The sequence below is a fragment of the Harpegnathos saltator genome, unplaced genomic scaffold (assembly GCF_003227715.2).
Source record: "Harpegnathos saltator strain DR-91 unplaced genomic scaffold, Hsal_v8.6 scaffold4, whole genome shotgun sequence".
In the NCBI taxonomy this organism is placed as follows: domain Eukaryota; kingdom Metazoa; phylum Arthropoda; class Insecta; order Hymenoptera; family Formicidae; genus Harpegnathos; species Harpegnathos saltator.
Genome location: NW_020230205.1, coordinates 1,045,682 through 1,068,691, shown reverse-complemented (window position 1 = coordinate 1,068,691; position 23,010 = coordinate 1,045,682). Strand labels below are relative to the sequence as shown.

The window sequence follows — 23,010 nt, the reverse complement described above, 5'->3', positions numbered from 1 at the left end:
GACTTCCTCAGTTTATAGAATCGTGTGAAAAGATCTCGCGAAGGCAAAGTGAGGGAAGGGTGATGGTGAATGGACTTACATGGTCGCTTTACCCCATAGACCGCAGTGAGTCTGCCCAAAGGACACATGATTCGTCGTCGGTATCGGGTTTTTCTGATCCCACGCAGTTCTCCGTCGTACCTGGCTCGGTGACTGTCGGCGAATTCGTTCGCTCTTCGTGGACAAAGACTTCTGAGGCGGTGGTGTGTAAAGGGAAGTACCAGCCACGACGGGGCCCAGCGCCGGGGCGGAGACAAGGCCCCCGGTGCAGGGAAGACGCGAGGCAGGGGAAGAAGTCGAGCCTAGCGTAGCAGCAACGGCCCTGAAACCACAGGAGAGAGCAACTACCCCCTTATACAGGGGGGAAACCAGGAGGCGACCTCGCCGACGGAGGCGACGGAAAAAGAAGCGACGGAGGTGAGCGGCTAGACGAATGAGCTTGATCGCATTATGTATTGTCAAAAATTAGAGGATGGCATGTTCCGCATAACCCAAAAGAAGAAAGTAGGAGAAACAATTTTACCGAAATAGAAAATTTGACGAAGAGGGAGAGTGATATTTACAAGCATGTTCCATTCAAGAACACACGTAATATTAACATTTCTAATATGTCACAATTGTCCCTTTCATTTGATAATTACGGATTTGGGATGTGTTTAAATATAAACAGTCCAGTTTATTGCCGCGCTGAGTAGCGTTAGCTTCTTGCGGAATGTGCACTTTGCAAGTGACGACGTTATGATGAATCGTAAGATAGAAAAGTGACGTTGAAATTAATGCCGGACCACACTGTGAAACACGCTTCGAGCATCGAACATGTTACAAAACCCGTAGTAGCCGATCAATGATCGTGCCAGGATTCGTTACTCACTTTCCGCTTGTTCATCAAAATTCGCGTAGCCATCGATGAAACACGCGGGCGAGCGATGGAGTTATCTAGAGTTATCTTGACTCGTGATTCTGTCGTAATATATCCTCGCGATGTATCCTCATTTCTCGTCAACGTACGTTAACATCTGGTTTCTTTCATAAGGTTGTATCAAAAATTCTAAAATATGTGTGTACCTACAACTCATTTACATCTTGTGTGGAAATATCTTGATAAATCGGCAGTCATTCACCTTTGCGTGATTATCATATGTAGAATTCCATAAAACGAAAACATTCTCCATTCCACCTTCCATAAGACGATAATATTCTCAATAGCATGTCGATACACGTAATGTATGTACGCGAAGTAAAGTTGTGTGTTAAAACAATTCATAAGCAGGATTGCTTCTTGCTGTCGAGGATTCTCACCGCGGTTTAATAATACAAAATTGCGTTTTCCGAGAAAGCTCTCCTCCAGCAGGGCATAAAGCATGGAACACATCTATACGGCGTGCCTGAAACGTTTGGCAATTCGCTAACCGCTCTTAATTGTAATTGATCCGCGGTTCCAAGGCGGCTTGTGCGGTCGATGCAAAAACACAGATTCCAGTGTTAACTGCAATTTATTCTGCTTCTTACAACACTCCGGCTCCACCGTGATCATTGACCATTTTATCCTAGCGTTTTATAACGAGTCGCAATCACGTTCTTCTTTTTTGACGCGTCAACAAATTTTGTCGGCATGCCGATCAAATACCAACGATTACTTTCAAGTCTTCGAAATGTGGCAATGTGCAAGACATTTCTCGAGAGCAAAACGAAAACATATAATCCGAGGATATTTCTTTCAATCTCTCTGAAGATGTTGCGAACTTTTTACATCGATCCATAAGCAGCGATATATAAACGTCACTTATCATAACATTGTACTAGTATGCGTGTACCTTGTAATTTGCTGACACTTTCTGACCGTGTCACTTTTTTCCGCCAAATATTGGCGTGAAAATAGGACTTGGGTGCGGTACAGGCAGAATTCTTATCCCTAAAAGCAACGACGCTGGTTGGTCGTAGGTCCCCCTCGCTCGTATTACGTCCCTTCCGTCCGTGATAGAAGGGAGGAGGAAGCGGAGGCTAGTACAGGGGCGAGCAGGAGGGCCGTCGGGACAGGAAATGAAGGGAATAGTCGGGGGTGATAGGAAAATTTGATGGAGGGTGGCAGAGTGACGGGCGGCAGCGGGAAGGGGCGGGGGTAGGAGGGAAAAGGGGGAGAAGGAAAGGGATGGTGAGCTATCAATGACGCGTTAGAGCATATCACGCTGCGCAATGCATCTGCCGCCATATGCCGTCATATATATTATCTTAGCGATACGTCAATTCGGTCACTGATCATTATACTGATTACTGTTACACGCAAACCGTTCCGCATATGTGGTTGTTCTCATGATCTCTTGATACCCAGGATGTCGGATGATGGTAAGATGAACCGCTTTATCCGCACAGTTAACTTCTGCCGGCCTGCACCGTTCAAGTTGTATACAACGTAAACCTTCCAGAAAATCTCCTACAAGTTATATTAGTCAATATGTTTGCATGGTGTAGGATAAAGCAATTGAAATCGAAATCAATGAAAGATATGTAACACTTTGAACAAATAGACAAGACGTTGCGATATGTATGAAGGAAGGATTGATGAGATGGACGGTTGGTAAGCTAAGGAAAACAAGTTGAAGGAGAAAGAAAGAGAGGAGGCAGGAGGTGCTGAAGAGAAAAAGCTCAAACTGACTATAGCAGACTGGAAATGGTCTAAGTCATAAATTTTAATATTATACACGAGGCCTCCTCGGTTCACGAAGGAAGGAGGAATATGGAGAAGAAGGATAGCTAGACGGTGACGCAGCCAACAATGCTCTCATGAGATTTTAACTTTCTTCTTTCGCCTCACCGGCCCACAATGGCGGCACAAACTTTCCTCCGATTTCCACCAGACAAGTCGGCATACAAAGGACAAAGTTAATACGGGGAAAAAACGAGCTTCCAACGATTTCCCGGTATCACCTTCGCGTTTTACGCTTCTATGTCCCAAGGTCGTTTCGAAAACTAATTATGAATCTCAAGAATTCGCACATATATTAACTATCGAAGTTCGGTGAAGTTTGAGATTAATAGAGTGTGTCACTGCATTGAAATCTTATAGGCAGTATAAGGAGAGACTAAGATTAACGCAAGGGATTTGCATTGGAAACGTAAAATTTAAGTTGCTCACTGGCGAATACTCATTATGTGTGTTTGTGATTACTTACCTCTGGTAGCAAATGTTGTTAGGTCAATATTGGCTACAAATTGGGCCCCCGATATTGGCCAATGTAACTCCAATGTAAATCAATATTGGTATAACAATGTTGGTATGCAATATTGGCGATATATTGTAATTTAATGTCTAATCAATATTAGCTGCGTATTGGAATACATTGGGCCAATGTAACCCCAATGTAAGTCAATATTGGTATAACAATGCTATGCAATATTGGCGACATCTTGTAATTTGATATCTAACCAATATTGGCTACATATTGGGATACATTGGGCCAATGTAACCCCAATTTATGTCACCGTAGCCAATGTAACTCCAATGAAGTGTGCTACTAGGGATTATATGCGCAAGATGCGAGAGAAAGAAAGAAATATTGTAAGTAACGAAAACTAGTGTTCCAAGGAACTGTTTTACACTCTCCAAAACATATACTGATTCAGTTACCATGTTCGAGACCCTAAAAACCTGCTCTTGTGGCGGAGAAAAGCATATTTTTATCCGAGGATAAGAACAAGACGCATAAAACGCAGATCTCACTTGCTATTTCTCGTATCTCCCTTTGCTATAAATCATGAATGCCGACGGACTGGTTAAGGAAATAGGACCAACCAGGGATAGGAAGGGGAATTCCGTTGTCGGACGGGAAACTAAAACTATAGCGGCGGAAAAAGTCAACGGTCTCGGTAATTTATAGAAGACAACGTATCGAACTAAGAGGAATCGTCCATTCTTTTGCAACAGAGGCTTAATCTGTTACAAAAATATATACATCTGAGCCTGTGTAGGGAGGAAGAGTATCATCAAGTCGCGTATCTGCTTTATAAACGTCCTTCGGAAACGATTTAAGAGGCAACGTTTCAACGAACGTTGATCACCGCGAGCAACCGTACGTGAACAACTGGGTGATCGATTTTATTATAACGCGGTCGGTATTCAGCGTAGTGCAATTAGCGCACCATACATCATACGGATAACAAGACACGGCGCCCCGAAGGCGTCACACGCTGCTCTTGGATGCGCAGAAAAAAAGGGGCAGAGACAGCGGGAACAAAAGAGGGGCGACATACGGGGTTAAGGCGGCAACGACGACGACGGCAGCGACGGCGGTGGCGGCGGCGGCGGCAGCGGCCGCTTACCGTCTCGAACGACGTTCTTCAAGAACAACTTCTAACTTTTTCTTGGACGGAGGATGAACTCTCCCCTTATATTCTTCTTCTTCCACCTCTTCGTCTCCTTTTTCGATCTCTCTCTCTACTCTATTTCCTTCTCGAAACGCGACGTTGTTGCCAGAAACCTACACGCCATCCATCTTACGACACTGGACGAAAATAACACGAATTTAAGAAGCTCACGCTCGTAAACAATAAAGGAAACGGCCGTCTTGGTTACGTAATAACGCTCAAGTGATGAAATTGTTCGTTATTATTATTAGCATTCTCCCGTTTTGGTGAAACTCATACAAGTATCTGACTCGGTTAGTAATGTTATTCATGTGGTCAAAAAGAGAGAGAGAGAGAGAGAGAGAGAGAGAGAGAGAGAGAAAGAAAGAGAAACGGTGACAAAGCAAGAAAGGGGGGAAGAAGAGGAATATTCAAGATGCAAATGTCATTCGTAATCATATGTAAGTAGCGCGAATGAAAATTGAGAGCCTCAGTTTGAGAATATGTCAAGGCGCGCTCACAACGATTCAGAAGATCAAGAACTGGTGGAATACACCTGGTGTGTTCCCATAAATTCGTTGCGTTCCTCGCGCGCGCGCATCCCTTCTCCCCTCCCGATGAACTTTACACGTGTAGCTAACAACGTTCTGTGTTCGGCGTGTCTGCATCCTGCGCGGGGCGCTGTGTTGAGCTTGTTGGTTATGCTAATGACGTTCGCACGCTATAATATTGTGGTTGAAACTCATGCACGAGTATAATGCTGTCCCAATTTGTTACTGTAAAAGTCACGGAGCGTGACGTAACGGCGCATTAAGCACACCGATGTCTCAATAAGTTACGTGATCTCAATCGGAGAGACTGGGCATTACAATCCGACAATTATGTTTCTTCAACAACAAGATACAATTCTGCATCGAAATTTACGGAAGTATTTTTCAAGGTCGATTTATTCAACGGGGCGTATCGTTAAGTGACAAAAATAATTATTGCGAATATCCAGTATTCCGTAAGGTATTTTTGGCTGTATGCATACTTTCCGCATGGGTCACTGTTCCCTTAGATGTGAGTTATTCGCGTGCAATATTATTTTACTTTTATACCGCCCGCGCGGTTAGATTTATGTTGGCGCGATTGCCAGCTGAGCGGCGCAAGTGGTAGCACTGGCACGCGAAGAAAAGTCTCGCGTTGTATACACCAGGCGTCATATATGTCCTAATATTTATTTCATTATTATTATTAAAATATAATTTATTCACCATCTTGTGACAAATCCTTTCTAGCGCGCAGACTAATGCCAATATATTGACCAATGACAATATTTTATCCTTGCATTTTAGTTTAGAAATCGTATAAATAACTTTAGTTATAATTCATGGCGTGTTTAATATACATATATAAATCAAATTGAGAATTGTAAGAAATCCGAATGAATAAGTATTAAAATTTATATGACGTCTAACTGAATTGTTTTCATTCGCACTAACTCCAGACTCAAACTAAAATTACAATTTTCTTAATTCCTCACATTTCTAAACAAATGTGTTTAAAAGAAAATTCCGTTTTAATATTTGTGCTTACTTGGTTCGTATTGGTCCAATTTTAAACCAATTTTATCTAGATTTCTTCTCAATGAGCCATCTCAAATTTTATTCTTCTTCTTTTGGTTATTTTCAGAAAACTAACAATTTCTTGTTAATTCAGGCAATTTGATGCGATAATAATTATTACGGAATACTTAGATGATTGCATTCTGTTAGTGAATCAGCATAATAAGTGGGCCATAGGGAGTTGTAAGGAAACGATCGAGTCCTTTCTTCGATATGTACGACCACCATTTCCGGACAATGGGGATTTCTGATCACTATGTATAAGTGAGGAGCGCCGTGTACGTGTTTGTGTGCTATTACAAATCTTTTCTTCCCCCAATTCCTCACTGTTCCATTAACCAAAATAGTTTTATTGAATCACAAAAAGCACTCTGTTATTCTATTCTCAATCCATTCGATATATTGTGTGTATGTGTGTGTGTGTGTGTGTGTGTGTGTGTGTGTGTGTGTGTGTGTGTGTGTGTGTTTCAATATGCTTATAAAACTAATTTGTCAGAACACAGTTCAAAATCAATTTCCGCAATGATTTACGAAAAATATTTCATAGCATTGTCTCTTGTACATTTATGTTTATGTTTATAACATTAATTATTCTCAATCGAAAAGTCAACTTTAGAAATATAAAATATTAAGGCTTCTTTCTAGATACTGACCAATATATTGCGCGGAGACCTCACATATGAGCGCGACCGACATCAGATCAAAGTAATTACTTTCCGACTCTTTTGAAATACCGGAACATATCGATGAATCGATCGAGGGAGTCAGGAGGGAACGTATGGTCGATGTACGTACGGTTACGTTAAAGGTCGGCTGTTCGAAGTTGTTTGTCGGCAGGCAGGATATCATCTACCGTACCTCTCGCTTCTTTCGTAGAACGTACAGGAGGGAGCGGCTATGGAGCAGCATATAATTATCGGTACCGTAATGGCGACCATAACTCATGGGCGCTTCTCCCCCTCACCCGGTTCTTTCTCTTTCTTCCATGGATAGGACCGCGGGTCAGCCCATGGATAGAGAAAGAATACAGATGAGAAATTGAGTGAGTCGATTGGATAAAGTCATCACTTCGCCACTCGGACAAAGGCCAACTCCATTTTCTTCAAAAAAAATTTCCACCCTCGTAGAATCTCTCGGACGAACCTGGGAATAGTTCAAAAAGAAAAAGATTTCTATTAATAGATGCTACGAATGAAATATGAAAGGTCCGCGATACTTCATTTTGTCGCATTAAAATGGTGATTACTTCTAATATCGACTTAATCGAGCACCATTTTAATGACATTTTTATAAATATATGTATATTTTTTTTAAATAGTGTATCTTCCTGTAATAAAAATTAATTTAGACATTTTGCATATGAAAACAGAAAAAAACATGGAAATTAGCGCTTTTCGTCTTATGTCGAAAAATTAGTCTTCAGATCAGGAAGTGTGTACAATTCAAAATGGCAGTCGAAATGGAAAACCGAGAGAAAACCCGAAAAGAACCGGAATGTTTTCGAGCTGGAGATGAAATTATGAGGAATTATGATTCGTCCACGTCAGAAAAATGTAAAGAAACCAAATTGCTTTTCAGGCGTTCGTGAGCAATTTTTGTATTTCCATGTACTACTTTTCATCTTTTATTTATCTGTTTCTTTTCTCCTAATCCCTATTCTTTTTTCAAATAAGTTTATTCTCATCGATATGTATTTATAATATTACTGTAATATTAATTTTTACAAGTTTTCTAAGTTTTTATGTTTTCCTAATATTTTCGATAATACTTTAAATATGTTATCGAAAATATAAATGATACTCTTCAAAAATATTATGAATAAAATGATGTCTGTATAATAATTTAGAGTTATTACAAAGAATTGCATCCGCCTGTATAGCTTTTTGTTAATGCTCCCTGCTTTTTTTCTAATGTGATTTTATGTTGAGGATTTTTTTTTTATATTAATTTCAGAACAACGTAACTTACAACTAAATATTTTGCAGAAATATTTTCCAGGATAATTTTTGCTCACGTCGATACGCGTTCTGTTACTTTCGTTTTCGTGCAAGGCACACGGCTCCTCCGATGTTGTCACAGCCGGGGGTTGTTCGGAAGGGGGGTGGAAGAGAGGAACGACTAGTCAAGGGAAAGAGCTTGTGATGTGGAGGGGGGTTCGTCACAGTAGGAGGGGTTGGTTTCAAGGGGGATTTCGGGGTGGGGTGCGCTGACAGCTCGACGCTCTCGTCCGTTCCACGCTCGACGGGAGGATACGCTTCTCTGCACACATTCACATCCGTCCATGTACACGCGCACACGCACGCGCGACGCTCGCGGAATTGGTTAGCGCGTGGTGGATATCCCTGCGCTCTGCCGCCGTTCTGTCCCTCTTTTTTTCCATTCTCTCGCCTTCTCTGTCGATTCCTCCGTTCTCGTCCCCCCGCACGCATGCACATGAACACGCACACGCATAGTTCGTGTCTGTTGGTTTCTCTCTGCGCGCGTTAGTCCTCACGTTGTGTAGTTTCGTTCCTGTCTGTGCTTCTACCAAGTTAGAAGCTCTGACACACGCGGATTTGTGCGGGCTACATCACGTGTACGCGGATGTCGAGACGCACATTTTGCTGTCAACAACGCGGCGGTCGAAAGTGCAAGGAAGCTTCCGCTAGTCAACGTGGTGAAAGTGCGTCGGACAATGTTGTAATTGCCGTCGCTGTGTCGTTCATGTGTCAAATAGTGCAATTGGTTCGGACAGTGATTCCTTCCTCATACATGCACATGTGTATCTCACAAAGCACGATTAATTGAGTCGTGAATCATAAACATTTTTTCTTTTTTCCTTTTATGAAAGACACACGAGAGAAAAAGCGCCAAACTTGAAAAGTGACAGTGACGCGCTGGAGCCCGAGATTGTCGAGACTGTCTTTGAACGCAACCGAAATCGCCGCACGTTAGATTTGCGCACGTGATTGTGCGAACAATATACATCGTATCACAGACTCATGTATATAACACCGACATCTACATCTACGGCGGTCAAGAAATACTAGGAAAATATAATTTCACGGGATCCTACAATTTCGAAGATATTGTTTGATTAATACACCGAGAGCGAGTGAGAAGAAGTGGATATTAATTAATTTACCGAGAATCGTGAGATTACCTCCTTCTCCTACTCTTCTTCTTCTTCTTATGGACAAGGTACATCGTTTGAAATTCGCGAGTCGTCAGATCAACTTTATCTCGCCCCCGACTGTTCAATTAATTTAACGTCGAGTGAAGATCGCGAACGTTTCGCAAGATCAGAGGATAAGCGTTTATTAGAAAACTTGAACACTTCCTAGACCTTAATCGGTCAACAGTCGCGCCGTTCCAGAACAAGCTGCGAGTTAGCTGGGCCCGTTATACCGGCGTGTGCACTGGGACTAATTATCGTCGTCACGCGGCTGCATCGCGATGCGAATCACCTAATGCGGGCGCTAAAATTGCTTCGCTCTCGCCCAGAGATTCCTTCGTCGCCGCGCTCGCGATACGAAAGCGTGACGAGGGACGCCGACAAATTGACACCTGTGTACACCTAATTGGCACCATTTGCACAGTCTGCCGACAGCCACCGTTGTCGGTTTTTCGCGGTTGACAACGACGCGAAGCCGATAAGGACGCTGCGTCTACGAAGACCGCGTCCGGTATGTATAATTACCGGCCTGCTTACGACCTACGCTGTCTGTAATGTTAATTAGTCGATAGCTAATGCGACGGTGCTCGCTGTGCGCGTGAGTGCTATGCTGGGACCGCGGTAGTGTGTGTATGTGTGTGTGTGTGTGTGTATGTGTAAGATAACCGAATCATCGATCTTAGCTGCAGGAAATCGACACAAGGATATATCATGTGGAGAAAGGTACGTTTGTTCCGTACCACTGATGAGAGAATTGTGAGAGAAAGAGACTGGTATCATGAAGTCGCGAAAAATCCACTTGATTAAAGCGATGTTGATGTTCAATCAGCAACTCTTTAATTCTGATATTTCTCCAGCAATTGAAAAATTAACTATGATGAGTGGATTATCAATTAGTCGACATAACAATGGTTGCTGATACTATATTACTGATATCCCTGATATACGATTCCAATATACGATTCTTCTTAGCCCAAATTTAATTGATTGGGGTGATTTCCATGTTCAATCAGCAACGCTACGACTTGTTTCTCATATTTCCGTAGCAATTGGAAAGTTGAATATAATACGTGAATTATCAGATAACCGATCTAATGATTACTAGTAGCCCAGTTTGGGGTTATACGCTCCTTAAGTGTTGAAAAGAAGTCATTATTAACCGCCATTAGGCGGTTAAGTTCTAACAGTGAAAGGCCGAAACAAATGTTCCGCTAAGTGCGACACTCCCACGGTGTATTATCACGGATTAAGATCTTAAACCTGGGAGCTTCAGGTCCGAAGACCGATTTCGTTAGTAGAGGGCAAGGAATGCATAGGTAACTCGGTAGAAAGAGCGTGACAGGTCATTCGGTTATCCGAAAAGATAAAAGAGTCATTTTGTGTAATAATTGAGCAGACACTGCTTTTCGGCTTTTCGTTTCCTCACTTACGCGATCCTCTCTACCTCTGTTGGTCGTAAAGTATCGAAAATGGCGATTTTCATTGCCACAAGATTTGCTCGTGACATTTCGCTGACGACAAATTATGAAGTTATAAGTCTGATTTTGATATTGTAGACACCAAATCACTGATAAAACAACATTACAGTATCATTAAAGTTTACAGTATCATTAAATGACTATTACCGTGAATAATCTGTGATAATCCGAAGTACAAGATAATATCGCATTCGATAATATCGCGATAACAAAGGAATATGTAATGAGTTGCTACCCTTTCGATTTGACGAGGGTCACCGACGAAGGATTATTCCTATCACGGATAATTGTCTCCCGCTGTAGCAAGAAAGATCCATACATATTGCGAATATTAAAGTAACAGAATTGTTTCTTTCTTCTGTATCGGTTTTTCCATATTCATTGTTTATTTCTACAAATCACCATGACATATATGTGATTATTTATTTATATTCACTACATTAGCATCTCTTAAAAACTCTTTTTGTTCATATATTGTTAAACAGATCACGAATTTAGATCATGATTTTATTTATTATACTTATAATTTTAATATTAATATTTTAATAGTAAGATTTGTTATTTGTTATTTTTATATAATTTATTATTTCCCAACTTAAATTTGCCGAATGATTTTAAATAATATATATATTTTTTAATTTAATCTTTAATAAATTTTTTAATCGTTCTGAGCAAATATATAAGAACTTTCCTTATTTGAATAAAGTTATATTCTTTTATCCTCCGATTACCTTCCTAGATAGTAAAAATGGAATTCTATGGTATAGAGGGATGATTCGCGATACCGCAGAGGAAACGTAGACGCTTCGCTGCATTTCTGATTTAGTGGCTGCACAGATATGAGGTTAGCGACATACAATGTGGAAGAAAAGCTCGGTATAGGCGCTGAAGAAACGTAGAAAACAAAATATGTAATATCACGTGAACAGATGTGTTGGCATTGTATGATGTAAAATTTTTTTTTCTCTTGTTGCATGATTTTTGTTCTTCCTTCGAAGGCTCCACGAGGCGAGCATATATCAATAACGCAAATTAACCACGCTCGGGACGAAAGGGTTCCGACGAAAGGGGCGGTCCGTACATCATTGAATTACTTCGGATATACAGGATGACAGACGTTCCGTAGTACGAATGATGTTTCTAATGACGCTGTATAGTATTTTCGAGCGCGATAAATCACGGTGCTTGCTCGTAAACCATAAGGGAGTCGATATGTGTATCAATGTGGGCCAAAATGCGGTGACGAAGGGGGTTCGGAAGCGGGAAGAGTCGGCATACCTACGCTAACGTTATACGAAGTATGAATGGAACGTTTTCGCGGGGGTCGCCTTATAGAAGATGGTTAGCGGAGATATTTATTGCTTTTTGAACGGTTATCGGTACGTGGTACAGCATTTCTTTGTGAAAAATTGTCAGCACTTTCACGTCCGCGCGGGCGGTGTATTCTTTTCTTTTCCCATTTCTCTTTAAAGTTCGAAGCCAAGACAGAATTTTCTGCGGAACCGCATCTGAGATATATAATAAATTTTTCGTTCGCATGTTACTATTCGTAAGAAGATATTTTAAGATTACTTCTCATAAAAAGATATTCTAAGAATATCAAGAAAATTGTTTGACCTTTTGATCGATTGCAAAATAAATAATAAATCAGGAGCGATCTTGGGAACATTTTTACTTCTCCCAGTCAATAATTGAAAAATTGATTATATATCTATCTTAACACTTGATAATTTAATCCTAATTGTGAATTATTCCAAGATCAGTTCTTGAATATACATTTCAACCCGTGCGTAAACTTCATCTTATATCTTCAATCGCCGAAAACAAAAATCCAATTTCCCGATCCCGTAGATCCCGTAGAAAAATCGAATTGTCCAATTCTGACTTTTTGGGTCAGGGAGCAACGATTATCTGTCAAGGACTGCTGATTTAATTAAACACGAGTTTCAGCTTCACCCTTAACTTTCGATATTAGGCCCGCGGCGTATCTATCGGGTCGGTCGAGCAAACTCGAACTCGCCCACGCTCGTGCGCACACACGCGTACGTAATATGCACACACATGCGCATACATATATACATATATATACACACACGCATACACACATACACACATGCGTGCATCTTCGCGACTCCGAACAAGTCGGTATAGGCGATCTCGTTCCCAAAATCCGGGAGCTGGTGGGGTGAGCCACCCTTTGTTCGCGGCGTCGGATCTACCGGGCTTTCAGGTTCCCCTCTACCCGGCAAACCTCCGTCGGACGCTGAGCGTCGCGACGCCCCTATCACCGCTCTAACCTACCCTACCCACCCTCCTTGCGCTTGCCCCTTCTCTTCTTGCCGGCTCGCTCGAGGGTGTCTGCCACGGCCTTTGTGCTCTTGTCAACTTGTCAAACTACCCCTACCGTAAGCCCCCATCCTTGGTAGCATCCAATACCGTGTCCGTACCACCGACCCCTCTACACCTCTGATCGAATCCTCGATCTCACTCTCTTAGGGTGGCACCCTACTCCCGGTGGCACCTTTTCTCTCTTTCTTTCTTTCTTCCACTACTTTTCTTTGCCTGCGCATTTGATCTTTGCGTTTGAGACGTGAGGCCGTGCTAACTGAGAACGCAGCTGCAATATTTACTTTTCACGACATTTTCCACAGCGAGCTGTCCCATTCACATTTGCAGCGAACGTCTACTCGGTGGCTCTCGAGTAGTGGAAAAAGTAGATAGTAAACTCTACACACACACGCGCACGCGCGAAAGTTCCTCTTTTCATATATTTGCTTTGAAATGAGAAAAAATGAGCGCCTCATGTTTAACAAACGTTAAATAACATTTATGAATATTTATATGAATTACCAGGAGATAGAATTTGTATATGACGTTATTGGTTTGTGTTACGTAAAATTCGCTCTTCTCTAAATCGATAATGATACATTGAAGACAAAAAGAGCGATAGCTCTAATCTCTTGTACATAAAAAGTAATTGCGAACACATACTAAGCTTAATAGCCGGTCATTACTGTCAATAATTACATACCTACGAAGATCTAATGTAATTCCGAAACAAATTGATTATGCTTTCATGCGCAAATATATGATATCTATGTGTGATCAAGACTTGCGGTTTGTCTTATTTCTTAATTGTATATAATATTTCTATTTTTATCTTATCGTAACGGAGAATATGCACACACGTATGAGTGAAAACATGCGAAAGTCTAAACGTTTTCCTCGTAACGGACATTACCATGACTATCGTGCTGCCGTATCTATACACTAGCCGCAGGAATTATAGCGTTACCTCTCTCATTATGCAGATCTTGCCAATGAAATTTGCATTTAGTAGTTTTGCAGTAACCTCATTTTTTCTGCTCTTTTCACTTTCGCCAATATTACATTTTTTTTTATTGCTACACTTAAGTAATAAACTGCTATGTAATAATGGTATCAATTCCGGGTACGCAGGTATCTCAGGGACTGGCTATTTCAGTATTCAGTTTTATTTATTCCCTTTATTATATATCTTTATTTACTATTTATTATTCTTTCCATTATTTCCATTATTTATTTTTTCCAATTATACACAAAACTATTATATTAAAACAAGATCAAGAAAAATAGATACTTTATAAAATATTTTGTTTCGGTATCAGAGTATATGAAAGTAAAATAAAAAATAATTTTAGTAATAAATGCTGTATATAGATTGTTTCTATGCCTATAGTTTGTGATATAAAGTTTTGCACTTACGTATGTCGTATGTCGTCCAAAATTGTCTTTCATTTCACGACAGTCCTGTAAAGCGGAAAGATTACGGTGAATATTTTCTCATTTATCGACATATTTATATCGCTAATAGCAAACGAGAGGTTAAATATTACAACAGCGTTACTAAAGCTAAGTTTATTCTCACCATATCCTCACAGCGCCTGCAGCTTGCATGTATATTTATGACTATCATCTTATGTATCATGATTATTACATGCTCACTACACCATAATCAGCCGCCAAACGACCAATTACGAAGAATGCATCATAAGTTAAATTTACAAACTTCTCGTTGTCTTTCGATGCTGCCATTGTATGAACCACAAAATATGAAACATCTAATTTTTTAAACATTCCAAATACACACATAATTTAATATCGGGAAGCGACTAGAACGCATATATATTTATAATGATTTTTATTGTTGCTGTTGTTATGATTGGCTATTAAATAGATATCCGAGAGATTATTTATATTTTAACTTGTAACGTTTGTAGTAATAAAGCGACGGTGTTTTGAAAAGCTAATGTAACAACATTTCTTCTTTCGAAAAAAGAAGATAACTTGATGCTATTATAATCATGATAAAAAAATATATGTATTCTTTGTTAACCGATATTTTTAATGAAACTCGCAATCACTATAAACCTCTAACAATCGAATGTGTTTGTGTGTTGCATTTATTTTCCGAATATTGATCTGCGTCTTGTGTTAGTTTCTTCTTCGTCATTCCAAGTAATAATGACAAAAGTATTGAAACTGTATTCTCGAACAATAATTGTTCAGTGATAATATAATAATTGCTACCTAATATCAACCATTGCTACCAACTATTGTGTATGCTTGCTGGAAATGTTGTTCTGATAATTCTTAATCCAAGGATCCAAAGTTAGCCTGAAGTGCAGAGTTAGGATATACGAAATATACTACTGAAATTTTTGACTTGCTGTGTACAGGCTGTTTGTGCTGAGAGCAGAACAGACATACGGTGAGCGAAACTCCAGTCCAGGATATATTCGTGCAACGTCTTAAGTGAGCGAGTGTGTTGGTTGATTTATAAGGTGGCGTCAAAACTTTGTACTCTCCGCCATATCTCGGCGGTCTTATAGATACCCCTTCGCTTTTGCGACGAAATAAAGGCTCGGCTTCGTAATTTCAGGCTCGCTGTTGCTATTGTGCGTATAAGGACAAGCGCCCATAATGTCTTCCTTTTTTATCGGTAAAATGATTTATGGCGCCAAGAAGGAAAGTTAACGATTCCGGGAGTCGTTCAATTTTTCTACGGCGTTTTATGGAAATTAAACTCCGGATTTATCATTTGATAACATAATACGTAAACTTTGAAACTATCCTAACAGAAGTTTCCTTTAGCGATATGTAATCACATGCAGCTTTCTACCCGGACGTTTGTTCTTCTGAAAGACCATTAGTTCATATTACACATTAAGCTTGATGATTTAATTTTTAATCATGGAAAAGTGCACCACGGGGTAATAATAAATAATTGACCACGACAAAAATATGAAATTTTATTCAAAATAAAGCACTGTTTGTGTTTTTACATAAATATTTACATAAATATTGTATTTATATAAATATTGTTTAATTTGTACAAAGCTCGCACATACATATAACATTGAAATCACAACATAGTTATCACGAAATTAATTTAAATGTTAAATATCTTTCGCATTAAATGCAAGATTGCGCAGTTTCACTTAGAAATTTAATTTAATTCAGTTACAGAGGGAGGCGCATAGTTATCTCCGGGTACATTTCGCCTGGTGAAACTTTTACGGCTCTTTTAAAGAACTTTTACCACCTTGCGATAACATCTGGTTACGAGATAACTCAGCCTCCATTAGTCCTTCCGTTAATTAAGTGAAATCTGGAACGATTAACCTTTGACTTCTGACCTAGCACACCTCAAATCAGGAACAACATTCGCAGGAAGTAGAATGCTACTTCGTGATATGCGATATAATATATCAGCAACAGCCTACTTTCATTTGGCGACATAGAATCTTTAATGACTTCGTATCTGTCACATAGTAAGAACCGTTACGAGATAATTTCTTGGTAAAAATCAACACCAGACCGTTGACATATTTTTTTAAGTCTAAAACAAAACGAACGGAACTAAACTAATCAAGCGAAAAACTTTCGACTCGACCTTCTTGGACAACGGTACTCCTGAAACATTTTTTTCGGAAGAAAAACTTTTTCGGAGAAACGGAGATCTTGGATCGTGTCAAAAAAGTTTGCGAAAAACGAAACGACCCGGGACATCCTGCAGTTCGTTTGTATTGCGCAACGATTGACCGTCATTCCCTTCAAAGGATCTCACAATTCCTAAAAGAGAAAGCTGACCTCTGTAAATCTTAGTAAAAGGTAGTAGACAGAAGAAAAAAATTTGCATTTGAAAAAAAGTGAAAGTTACGAAATAGTAGGACAATTGTTGGGAGATGAGATCCTCGGCAGTTTTCAGTTAGGTGTTACCGGTAAAAATTGTCTACGTGGATCGAGAGCCTCGCAGCCAGTATAAAGCTAGAAGCTATAGAAGGTATCGGGCATCCTGGAAAGCCATGCTGAATCGCAAAAGTGCGTCTCACGCAGATTGCGTAAGATGCATCTCATTTTTCGTTTACGTCATATTGAAATTAATGTTTCTATATCATTACGTTGGTTTTCTTATATCATTATGTTAGTTAATAAGAAATTCCTTATCGAAAAAATTGTCAGTGCTACTCCCTTGCACCGTTTATGAATGAGAATGGTCATTCTTATAAACGTATATTATTAAATATTATTAAACACAAAATTGGATCACAAAATGGTCGCCGTCTTTGATACAGAAGCACGTATGTCAATATGCATGTTAACGACCCGCCGTTACGTCGCTACGCACCCTTACTGAGCACGAGACTCACAGACGTACGTCTACGGCTGAATATTCTTTGATAATCACTACTTTATAAAGTATTACAAAAAAATAGTTTAGAATTTTCCGTTCTCACAACTTGATTCTCAATAGGAAATAGCGTTATGTAATTAGTGGACACCAATTACGAAACAGCCCGTGATATACACGTACACATACACACACACACGCACACACATCAGATGTCGCTATAATTTATTTACTACGATATTTGGCGATATCATGTAAGAAAAACACAGTGACAGTTTTAATACATTATATTATCTCACCCTTAAAGTCAGAAATGTCTACTGTCCTGGGATTCTAATCCAGTCTATAACCAAATTTAATAAGCAAATTTAATTTAACGACATTACGTATGCACCAGACTTAGTTTATTGAGTTTAAACTATGATTACAGTTTTCTTATACCATCATCACTCACCAAAAACTCAGTAGTAGCACAATTTATGTTAGACATAATCATATGTGCTGACATAAGTAACTATTGTGTTCTATTATGTGACAATTATGAGGTCAAGTTTTTATCGGAGTCTAGTCATTCAAGAGGAAGCTCACGTAACATTTGTGCATAACTGCGATCCATGACAAATGTATCGGCACTATCCTTGCTCTCACACTCAGCTGACGTTATCGGTATTATGGATGGATCGTGTGCTTGCCGGTAGGCAGAGAACGGCATAAGCGATCGGCCAGCCGGCTTGTCAGTGGCCTTGCAAACTGGTTCCCCGTAGCCCGACTCGATTATGCTAATCGCATATGCGTGTTAGCATTCGACTGATCTGCTCGCACACACGGTGCACGTGGCTCGTGTGTTTATCGTTGCAGGCACATAAACACGATAGCCACATACACACATGCCACACACAGCGAATGCTAAGAATCAGGATTCCGACGCGGTCTCCGAGTGTGCTGGAATCCTTGATCGCGAACATCTTTCAGTGCCGCCTCGATCTTCCGCAAACTGGACACCTAATATGCGTAACGGTATAGCGTATCTCTCCGAGACGCTATACCGCTGTGCTCGTGTTTCTTCCTAAATCTAACGACGTAGTCACTAGCTAGCATATTTCTTCCACGATATCTCCACTTTCTGTTACTTGATACGCAGGATATCTTAAAATAGTTTTGTGATTTTCGTAATCGATTTCGGGACGTTCCCTATTCGTTACAAAAGTGATATTCTTAATTCTTATTCTTTTCAAGAGAGATACGACTTTAATTCAAGGTTATATTGGAAGTGAAGCTTATGCGTGTGACGTGAAACGTGTACTTTTACTCGCGTATTTGATATATATCGTATACTTTTACTTATATAATTAATGAATAAATTGATATTAAATGTTTCAACGATAAAAACGAAATACGTATCAATCTAGTAATTAAATCATTCTTTTATCCGTATCATATACGTAATTTTCAACATCATTAAAAATTGTAATATATGTATAATGGCGCGTTAAAATGTAAATTCATTGTACAATGGTCGCTAGGCCGGACAGATTTAATACCCGAGAACTTCCGCCAGGCAAATAAATCACGAGGCAGCAAGTTCGAATGCATATAACAAATTCGATTACGGTATAATATAGAATTCAAAAAATATTGTTATCCTGTTTCAGGATGGATCATTTCACGTAATAAAGTACCTTGAAATTGTGATATCTCTCATGAATATGCGTCAATTTTAATTTAATTCTCGCACATTACTCGTCTCGTTTCTTTACAAGCGATCTTGTCCCAAATTATATGTTGCACATAATGATAGTTATTACGCGTGCGCGTGTTCATTTTGTGTAATTATTTGTAACATATAGATATATATTATCTAAATAATGCGTCATATTAACATCTCATGTTCAAAACAAAAAAACAGCCCCTAATTGTTAATTAACGCTTAAAATGTTAGCTAACCTCAAACATTTTAATAAAACGGTCACTGTCAACTGCATATTTTCAGTCATGATTGTTATATTATAATTCACTTTTTCATATATTTCGTTTATTAAATTTTTTTCATCTATGTTTATTTTCCCACACCTCGTTATATCATAGTATTCTACTTGGATCTCTCAAATTGTGAGTAAATGCGTCAAGGGTTATTAATTTAAACGCGTCACATATTATATAACGCAACGTCAGGAGCTTCTAATTTTTTATCGTAACACTGCTACCGTTTGTTCATGACATCAGAAGTGCGTTGAGTTTACGAGGCGCTTAGTTTACGACTGTTTTACGAGGTGTGGACTGCCAGCACGAGCTACGAATCTCATAACTGTCAAATCCAAGTGCCATTTATGGCTCCCAACGATTCTTGGGAATATAACTGCCTGTGATGTTGTTTATTTAATTTTACCTATCTAACAATACATATGAATTTATTTATTATAAACAATTTTTTATTGTCGTGCTTTTATTTGCTACAATGGAAACAAAAATATTTATGAAATTCCGCTGTTTTGCTTTATTTAGTTAAAAGCATGCGTGTGTAAAATATAAAGATATATATATTTGTTATTATGATTATGTACATCAATCTTCACTGTGTAAAGTTTATATATTTAAATTAGGTAGGTGATTCATTCTTTTGGAACGGACAGAGTCATCACACTCTATGTAATCTATTGCACAACCCCCCGTTTGCGATATATTAAAATATTAGATAAGAAGATATGAAACAAAGAAATTCCTGGTTAGAAGCCATTTTGCTAACTAGAGGCCATCGTAGGTATATGACGTCACTTCCATATCCAACTATGGCGTCACATGACGCTCCACCCTGTTTTCAATCACCTTGGCCTCGAACCCACCCAACTGTCAGACACGCTCCACCCCGTTTTTTCCTCTTCTTCCGTGTTATCACTATCGCCATCTACCGGCGATATTATGCACTTCTCAGACCCTTAAGTAATCAGTTAGTTTATGATCTTCCCGGTCGATGTCACTACCAAAGTAAACCTAAATATCTACCGGGCATAAATACTTCGGAGTGAAAGTAATATCATATTCCCTTTAGAGGGATTCCATGTTCTATGAAGAAACATATGACATCACTATCTATTGTTTAAATTACTCTAATTCGATGACACTAATATGTATATTGCTGCAACATTGATGTTGTCTGTATAGCTTGAGAAATATATTATATTGATTATTGAATCTGCAAATCTCGAACATTAAATTAAAGAGATGCATTTTGCAAAGATGTGGGACCGTGAAAAGTATGCTGTTCACATCAATAGAATTCAGACACTAGCTCTTCAGAGGAGGATACATAAAGGGGAATTTACGGGGCGGGAATTGAGTTCAAATCCTGCGAGAGGTAGAATTTATACGCGAGAGGCGAGGAAGAGGAGGGGGTAGTGAGCGCGTGGAATCGCTATCGGCGGCCATTCATCAATCCGTGGAATCAATACGCTGGAATTAATGAAAGCGCCGCGCGAACAGCAAGCTAGCGGCCGGAATGTTAATCGCGATCGTCCCGCGTCCGATCCGTTCTCATATACAGCAAACTCCCAAGGGCCGTACCTCCCACCCTCTCTCGCACCCTTCAACTCGCTACGCTGCCCCTTGCACATCCAGCCCGTTTCTAACCCCGTGTCTACTATTCACACTGTCATGTTGTCTACAATAGTATCTCATATGTAATAGATGTATGCATATATGTTTCTTTAAAATGTAAATGTTATATTTCTTAATATGTTTGTAACTTCAATATTTTTTATCCTTTTGTTTTATCTCTTTGTTGTTCATATTATCATATGTGAATTTAAAAATCCCTTAATGTGATGTAAATTAACATAACCTTATAAAATAGCAATAAGCATGACTCTAGATGAAAACTAAATTGTACTTACTACGAATCATTTTTCTTGTTAATTGAATAAATTAATATAAAAAAAATAGTAAGGCAATAGTCAATTTCCGATAAATAAAATCACTTACTTATTTTGCTACTTGGTAATTCTAGACTTCTAGAATTTGTTTTACCACGTTAGACAGTGAACTGTATTCAAAAATTTATCGATAACCTTGTTATTCTTCTATACTACTAAGTTTCTGATACAAAAAATCCATATCTTGTCCGAAAGGTGGCGTAAGGTCATAAAACATAACGAAAAATATTTATGTTTAAATATATATATTTAATTTTTAAAAAGTATAACTTAAATTACATATATATATGTACAAAAATTAAAAAAATGATATAATAAGAAGCTTTTGTGCATAAATTTCATATATTTACTTCTGCATGCAGTCGGTATAGAAGATTTCGACTTCAAATCGGCAGATCGACATATCCTCTCAAAAGGAGGAAAACATTTCTCCCTTCAGTCGATAAACAATTCATATTATTATCTATAATCATATTATTAATAACAATTCATTTTTGCAAAAAATTATCTATTATAATTGTTGTTATGTATGTTATATGCAAAGAAATAGAATAAAATATTATTAACTTATTTCGATCATTCTATTTATATAAATGTAACTTTTTTATGTACAATCCAGGTAAAATATGGCTTGTATATTTATTCAATCTCATTATTAAAGGTGGCCATATTAGTCAATTGGTTATTTGCGTATAAATTGCATTATTCAAACTTTTTAAAAACGAACTAATCTCTATCTATTTATTTAATATTTTTCTAGTTATTAAATGTTGACAATATTAATTATGCAACAGACATATATATTTTATATATTATTAGATAAATATATATAGTAAAATTAAATATTAATGATTTATATTTGCCTTATTGCTGCATATAGCACACATATTAAAACTTCTACAAGGATTCCGAAAAAAAGATTAATATAAGGGGGAGGTTTTGGTGGGGACTTCGGTGGCCATGCTGCTTAATGGATGGGAATTTTTCCAAATTTAACGATCGTTTAGCCCGCCCACACAGAACGCTGTAACAAGTTTGGCGTCTATGTGATGGCCGTCACCGTGACGAGCACGTGTGTGACTCTCCTTCTGTTACTTACAGCTGAACTCCGCTCAGTTCATTCAGTTCACTTGACAAAGATCACGCAAACTGAGCTTTTATCCGAACTCTGGGTGTTGTATATGTTTAAATCTCATGGGATCTTCGCACAAAATAACATTTTAATATAATTAGTTACAAATTTGTCTGCTCTCTCGAAGATTAAAACGGTTTATATTCTAAACATATTAATATCATGTATATATATATATATATATAAGTGCATGTTTTTGTTTGAGTTCTCGCGCTAATATATACCGTACAATTTATGATAGTTAATCGGGAATTATGACAAGTATATTGTCCGGACTTTCATAGACGTTTTTATCTGTGGCTCTTTATCCGTGCTAAACTAATAACTAATTGTAATTGTTAATAAAGTGTAAAATATTATATTGCGTTTGACATTTACGATATTTAAGCAATGATTATGATTAATATCACTCGAGAATATAATACGATACAATATATACATGTATTTTCCTTTGTCTTTTACAGGTGCGGCATAACTTCGATAGTAGGGTGGACAGAAGAACAAAACGGATCTGGAGTAACTTGGCAGTTTGAACGAAGGAATCACACCGAGGAAGACGAAGGACTCTGATTACTACCTTCCACCGCCACTTCGTATACGCGTTATACTCGTGTCTTTCTCTTTCTCTCTCTCTCTCTCTTTCTCTCTTTCTCTCTCTCT

The 23,010-nt window shown here is 38.7% G+C and overlaps 1 protein-coding gene across 1 annotated transcript in view; it reads left to right on the top strand.

Annotated features, from left to right (window-relative positions):
- Window positions 1-23,003, top strand: part of Ubx (ultrabithorax) — a 205,318-nt gene extending 182,315 nt beyond the window's left edge. Inside the window, exon 4 of the mRNA XM_025301043.1 lies at window positions 22,815-23,003. The gene's annotated coding sequence lies outside the window, so the exon portion shown is untranslated. The remainder of the gene's footprint in view (window positions 1-22,814) is intronic.
- The last annotated feature ends 7 nt before the right edge of the window (window positions 23,004-23,010 follow it).